Source organism: Tachypleus tridentatus, chromosome 8 (assembly GCF_004210375.1).
Source record: "Tachypleus tridentatus isolate NWPU-2018 chromosome 8, ASM421037v1, whole genome shotgun sequence".
In the NCBI taxonomy this organism is placed as follows: Eukaryota; Metazoa; Arthropoda; class Merostomata; order Xiphosura; family Limulidae; genus Tachypleus; species Tachypleus tridentatus.
Genome location: NC_134832.1, coordinates 102,296,753 through 102,304,929, shown reverse-complemented (window position 1 = coordinate 102,304,929; position 8,177 = coordinate 102,296,753).

The window sequence follows — 8,177 nt, the reverse complement described above, 5'->3', positions numbered from 1 at the left end:
TCTTGTAATGTTTGTACTCTTCTTGACGAAGATCAACACTAGCACATATAACATACAGTCATCATCACCAAAGAACTAACTACGTATAATGTGAACACAGATGCTGCACAAATCGAAATTTGTATTTTTGGTGACTTCAGGTTTGAATAATCATAACGCAGCTATACATTCATTTATACACAGGTTACACAGATAAGCAACCACGTCAAGCTAGTGTGGGATTTGTCATCAGGGCATCAACTAGAATAAATCTTTTCTCTATGCCAAACTGCATTTGTTCTTGTCTTAATGACTTGGGCAATCATGCCATCACTCTCACCAATGTTTGTGTTACCAATCTGACATCCAACCAAGAAGTAAAAGTCGAATTATTTGACAGTTTCGACACTATGCTCACGTCAGTCTCTAAATTTAGCAAACTTTCTCACAAGGTAACTTCGATACCTAAGTTTGCTGAGACTACACAATCTCGAGCAAAGTACTTGAGAAATAAGGCGTGGGCAAACAGAATTCAAGTGACACTCTATGACTTAACAAATGCTCCAACACAGTCTTGTAATAACCAACACCATCTTTCAACAGGTGAACAAGTAAAGAGAACTTCAATGCAACCTTAATTTAAATAATGGTATCTACGTCTGTCACAGTAACCTATCGATGTTGAGCTTACCCCCTGTCTTTTATGGTACTAGCAGATGGTCTAATCCCAACTACTCAGACTTGATATGAATTTCTCATTCAATCTTCAGAAGCAAAGGCTGAAAAAGTTAGAAGTCCCCAGACTAAATCTTCGTCATGTTATTCACATCGAACATGAGAAACTCGACACTGTTTTCCATTCATTGCCTAAAACTGATGCTAGTGTTTATAAGGAATGATCAGATCCGAAAGAAATGATGTACAAGTGTGCTCATGAGACCATTTGACATTTCTAGAGGAAGCACTCAGACTGGTTTGACGAGAATGATGAAGAAGTCTCCTCACTCCTAATCAAGATGTACTCTATGCACCTCATATGGATAAATGACCACAACTCAAATACCATGAAAGTAGCCTAGAACCACGTTATGCAAGAAACTGAAAAGAAGTAACACAGTCTGAAAGTAAAATGGTAAGCTGACCTTGCCATTGAACTACAGGCAGCTGCCAGTAAGCATAATATAAAGTTCTACGAAGGCCACAGAATGACCTGTGGTTCTGTGAATTCCAGCAGCAGCCATATATTAGCTGGTGATGCTACCACACTAAGTATTGATGAAACCAATATTCTAGAACCCTGGACGGAACACTTTTACAGACCATTCACCTTTGATGACACCATTATAGATAAACTATTAGATGTATCTGTCATAGAAAGTTTCAATCAACCTCCTACAATAGGTGAAGTTACCAAAGCAATAAAGATGCCATAAGGCAGGACACCAGGTGTCGATGCCATTTTTGACAAAATTTTCAAAGCTGATGGCACAACTCTAGCCTCATTACCTAACTCACCTCTTCTGTGAAATCTAGACTTCAAAAATGCCTACATCATCCACCTATATAAACGTAACGAGAACAGATCTAAATATATCAAACATCATGGCATATTTCCGGTAAGACCCTTACCAGTTTAATTATCAACCATTTATGAAAGCACACTTGTCTCAATACTATTCCACAGAGTACTGTTGCTTTTCTCCAAGTCATGGGACAGCTGACAAGATCTGTACAACTATCAGAAATTCAGGCTACATATCTTTAAACACCCAACATATTTATATGTTTTCCAAAATACCCTAAACATTGTGGACAAAAATTTTTCAGCAAGCTTCAAAAGTTCAAAATAAGGTGTGGGGTATTTTTATTGCAACACTATTGGTGTCAGTCTCATAACCATTACACAGGCACCAATTAGAGCCAGACTAATTTGCTAGCAATGCCGCCAAAAAAACCCCTTGAATCAGCTCCATATCTACTACCTCTACGTCAACCAGTCCAAAAGTCATATGGGACGTGTTTTGCAGTATATCAAATTTTCATCTATCTCCTTTCAGTATTGCAAACTGATAGCAAGCTTGTTGATAATATTGAGGCGTGTCACTTCCCCGATTTTGGTTAATTTTCCCGATCTCCCGACATCAACTTTTTGAACAATTTAACAAACATAACATAGTCGCAAAATTGAACTTCACAGAGTGCCAAATAGGATAAAGTAAATATTTACTCATTTTGTGTGATGTTGTTATCCTTTGTTCTACCACATTCCAACTCATCGAGTGAAAGGACATTTTAAATGGTGAGAGAAATAATAAAAACGAACAGAACTGATTTAGGGCCTGACACAATATGGTTCCCTTTAAACTTTAAGGTTAACTCAGAATCCCTAGCCAGTAAATAAAAGCCCAGCAAGCCGATATTAAAAGATACTATAAGTTCAATATACGAATACAGCAAATAACACTAATTAGGAAAGGTGTATTTTTTTATTTTTCAATTCTTACAGTAAAAGTGTATAACAATATTATCAAATGACTGTGATTTTCTTAGTGTATGAGCCCGTTGTAAATGAAAAAAAGAGACATTATTTCAATCTTATAAGTATAAATAAATATCTAAAGTTCCCCAGAATACATAAAATTCACCTTTTTATTCTTATAAAGTTTCTTGTGGAGCATGCTCCCCTCTTCAGAAAACGCTACTTGCTGTAAAAGTGCCTCCATGAATCGTCTCCTGATTTGGCATTTTTCAGTGTTGACTGACATAAATGTCTTAGATATTCATAATACTTTTCGAAAGTAATTTGCAAAATGTTCTAGTTTTGCTGATTTCTCTCCTAGTTTTCTGAATTTGAAAGGTTAACTTTAAAAATACCGCTATCCTTTATAATTGCTTTTTTTGAACACCACCACTTACCATTTAAGAAGGTGGTGTTGTTGATGGCCCTTCATTGGTCTGGTAAAACTACGTGTTGTGTCAGATTAAATTCATAATATCATGTTTCCTCGTCTGTCCTCTGCCTCCTATTGTCACTCTATTTCCTTATACAACTGAATTTGAAGGATGTAACATTTTCTGCCTTATAACGAGAGGCATATATCCTTCGATTTCTAAAACTTTGGAAAAAATCCAAAATATCATTGCAATGAACATGTAACTGCTTTTAATAGCTGTCTGTGTAAAGATGGTCAACGGTTCTCTTTTGTGTCTCCTTCAGCTCCACAACGTCCTTTCTAGCATTTAATGGCTTTATTTGACACACTGATCAACTCTGGACCACATCATTTATTTGTAAGCATTTGCCTATCTTTGTGAAGAACGCTTTATAAAATTGAACATTTATGTTTTCGAACTGAGATAGGCATTCCTCATGGTGATGTTTTCGCTGACTCAGTTTCTGTAACTCATATCAATAACGTATGTTCTCAGTCGTCTTCTACGATCTTTCTGGGTCCTTATATCGTGGACTTCTGAATTTCATCCAAGTTTCTTTGCAGATTATATATTGAAAGGCAAAGCAATCAGTTCTTTATATCCTGGTGGATTCATCTATTTCTAATAATTACATTATTCACACCGAAACTTGTCTGTATGCATTTCTACCATGAACAGGGTATAATATAAAAACTGTACTTGACCTTTGTGGTGTGTTCCTTCCTGTAGATTAGGAAATGAAATTATTTAGCTTCCTTTTTTATGAGAAGCTGACACTTATTTCACACCTCAAGCAATTGTTACAGAATAAGTTGAGGTATACTAGATTATTAGACATTCTGTGTGGTCTCTCTTTACTTCACAAAGAACAGTGTCTTAATGTTATGGGTATACAACTCCCTTATATATATATATACATATCAACGATAGTATAACGTTGCTATAGCTAATATTTATATTTTAATCAAACACCATCACGATTATAAATTGTTACAAAATCTTATTACCTATAATTCAAACGTGATTATTTCATGTTGTTTCAAAAAGACATTTAGCATCTGGCTTTAATAAAACTAACATCATATTTTGTTTGTTTGTTTTTTGAATTTCGCGCAAAGATACTCGAGGGCTGTCTGTGTTAGCTGTCCCTAATTTAGCAGTGTAAGACTAGGGGGAAGGCAACTAGTCATCACCACCCACCGCCAACTCTTGGGCTACTCTTTTACCAAAGAAAAGTGGGATTGACCGTCATATCATGACGCCCCCACGCTGGGAGTGCGAGCATGTTTGGCGCGACGCGGGCGCGAACCCGCGACCCTCGGATTACGAGTCGCACGCCTTACGCGCCAGGCCATCATATTTTGACAATTATCTAATAACATTAACGATGATTTAATGTAATACAACTATTAATAAAACCTATGGTGAAACTGGCAGTCGTGAAATTATCCTAACAATACCTTAATTGTATCCTAATTTCTGAATACTTTTACACTGGACAAAACATAAAGAATAATCGGCTTCCTGCTATTATTTTCAGAAACTACTTAAATATTAGTAATACAAGAAAAACATGAAAACAACAACAACAAACTGAATGAGATAATTCCAGAGTTGTACTAGAAAGAGAATTCGTGATGAATATAGCTTTTTACTACAGCATAGATTAATTAACTTGTTTTAGTGGCGTAAGTAGTAAAAATATGACACAAGTAAATCTACTTCAAAATACTTACACAGAGCACTTAAAATTGAAATTTATACACGAAACTGAGGTTGTCGTTAAAAAAGAAATAATATAGAGTATAATTTAAATGAAATATCATGAACCATATTCCAAAGGTTTATTTAACAAATAAGATAAAAATGAATCGTTATGACTGAAATACAAAAAATCGACAATTTGAGAGTTATTGAAAATAATTACATGGTAAGAAGGATATTACTGTTTTTTGGTAAAAGTTAGTATCTGTGTAGAAGATAATACTGATAATAATCCGGATTTCGAAATTTAGTAATTCCAATAGTAGGACTTATACTGATCAAGAAAGCAAATATTGTTTAAAATTATATGTAAAACTCAATCAACTCTAGTGATAACATATTTTATTAAAAGATTGTATAATAAGGTCAGTGGCAATATCATTAATTATGGAAGTTTTAAAATACGCTTCTCCAATTAACATTATTAATTTTCAAATTCTCGTATCCTCGTTATAATGCTCTTGTCTGAAACTTATAACGGTAAAAACTGGTTTTCGACACTCCAATTTGGCACAGCGCGGAAAGCCCATTAAATGTGTGTGTGTTGTTACAGCAAACCCACTTCGGGGTATCTGCCGAGTCTATCGAGACCATTGTATAGCTTTACACCTAACAACAAACAAACTTGTGTAATATGATACTTTGTAGGGGATATGTGCGCGCGTTTTGTTATAGCAAAGCATCATGGGCCTATCTGCTGTGTCCACCGAGGGGAATCGAACCATTGATTTTAGCGTTGTAAATCCGAAGACTTACCGCTGCCCCATAGGAGAACTTGGTGGGAATATATATATGTGTGTGTATTTTTTACAGTTAAATGTAATAATATGTAATTTTAGGATTTTATTAATTTTGAAGAATTACATTTTTATTCCTTCTCTCGGATATTATTCTTTGCATAATTAACACTTAAAATAGCCTGGTTGATTTTCTGAATGCAAAGTCACAGAATGGGCTATCTGCATCATGTTAACTACGGGAAATCGACACTGGCTTTTAGCTTTGAATGTTTGTTAACTTATCACCGATCCCACGTTGACCAAACATATTCTTTTGTTTGTCTTTAGTTTAAACACAAAGCTGAACAATAGGTTATTTGTGATATGCCCACCACATGTATCGAAACCAGGTTTTTAGCATTGAAAATCTTCAAACATACTGCTATGCCATTGGGAGCGATTGAACTGGTATCATTTTAATTTATTATGAACTTACAACTAATTCTACATAAGAAATTAATAGGAAAGTTCAGTAGTAGTAGTTAACGATAACATTGTTTATCAGACTTCACATCCATGAAACTGTTTTCAAATACGCGCTAAACATGCTCGCCCTCCCAGCCGTGGGGGCGTATAATGTGACGGTCAATCCCACTACTCGTTGGTAAAAGAGTAGCCCAAGAGTTGGCGGTGGGTGGTGATGACTAGCTGCCTTCCCTCTAGTCTTACACTGCTAAATTAGGGACGGGTAGCGCAGATAGCCCTCGAGTAGCTTTGTGCGAAATTCTACAAACAAACAAACAAGTTTTCAAATAAAAGTAAACAAACGTATCAAAATATCCTCTTTTTGTTTTTCACTGAGTATTGTCTCACAAAATTTCCAAATCATCTAAGGAAATAAACTTTGGAGATTAACCCTTCAACAATAACAGATAAAATGTTCAGAACATAGTTAACCTGGAAAAGAAGCCTTAAAGCGGCGTTAGAGTCTGTTTCGCAATTCTTAAGGAAACAAAGTAAATAATAAACTAATTTCCAAGAGAAATTACTGGCCACTTTATTAAGGCCTCTCCTTTTACCACACGTTTGAAGAACGTTCCAAATAAACTTTTAATTTTAGTGCAAAGCTTGGAATTTAGTGTTGTAAGTTTGTAAACTTGCCGATGATCCATTAGTGAGCTCTGTAAATACAGAGATGTAATTATATTATAGATAATTTACGATACAATGGATAAATGCAAGAATCTCCTCAATCTCCAAAGAATTATATCAGTAGTCACTTGTATAAACAAGTGTTACTATCAAAGGTAATTTATTTCACTGGTTGATAGATTAATGACAGATATTTCTGAAAAAACAACAACAAAACAAAAGCGGTGAATAAAATATCTGACATTAATGTATCAACAGATATTAACCAAAAGTTCTTTTACTAGTAGAATGAATGGCAGATGTGTCTAGATGTATTTTAAGTTACATCATTGAACCAGTTGCAGAACGTATTTTAGAATAACTAAAATTCAACCAGACAGGACACCTTCTGGTATCTATTAGAAGTAGGTTCTACATAACATCGAATACAGACTATTATTATAGTACAGAATAGTGCTATGTGCCTGCTACCCAATTAATTAACACAAAATGTTTTCAAAATTATCGTGTTTTTAAGAGTTTTTAGTTTGAACGAATGCATTCGTTCAAGTAACACTAATTTTTCTTGTTTGAAAACCATGCAAGATATAGGTTCACTAAATATCAATTAGCCAACTTTCTTATAAATGAGATAGTACGTGAAATCCAGAAATATAAAGTTATCTTTTCTGTTGGTGGACTGATTACGAGGCGAATGGGCAGTTATGATATAGACACAGATTATGTTAACTTGCAAATCGTGTTTTTTGTTTTCTTTCAACTTATCGTAACTAAAGTGAGCAACCTTAGCATTCAACTTTTACAATAAAGTTAGTCTAATTTAAACTTTAAAGAGTAATGGTTGAGAATTTAGATTTTGTAACGTTGATTAGGTTTAAAAGTATAGCTTAGCCAACATTTGAACTGTATTTGAAACTTTATTTTGGGTTTTGTTAAATCATTAACTTTTGTAGCTTTATTTCTATTTTTACTTCAATCATAGGGTTTAATTTAATTAATAAGGAGGTGATCCTTCGTCCCATATTCTAAGTTTACCATTAAGAAACCTAAATGTGTTGTAAAAAATCTATTTCAATCAGCCACTCTTATGAAATATGTACGCTGAATCCAAAATGATATCCATTTGTTTTCTCCAACACAAGCAAATTTTTCACAAAACTTCATATTACGTTTACAATAGATGAATCACTTTTCATTGAAATTTTATGCTTAAAATGTTGACAACCATTAGCTATAGATTTCTCTAGACCAATCGCGACGCGAGTTTTATCGATCGTTCTAAAACTCAAACATAATAAACGATGCTCATTGCGGTAAATGAAACAATAATTTGATCTAAGTAAGTTTTTGATATCGATTTCTAAATGTATTTTACATGATAGAAACAATATGAATATTATTTTCGAAATCTGCATCGCTGAATTTTAGAAAATCCATTATTACAACCAAAACAAAATCACCGATAAATACGGTTCATAAAATACTTGTATTTTGCTAAAAACATGTGATAAACCAACACAGTATTTTAAAGTTAAAGAACTACAGTGACAAACATGTTAATTAAATATATTGTCTCTAATGCACAATTTGTTATGTTATAAAATAGTTATTTGTAGCAGAATGTTCCAG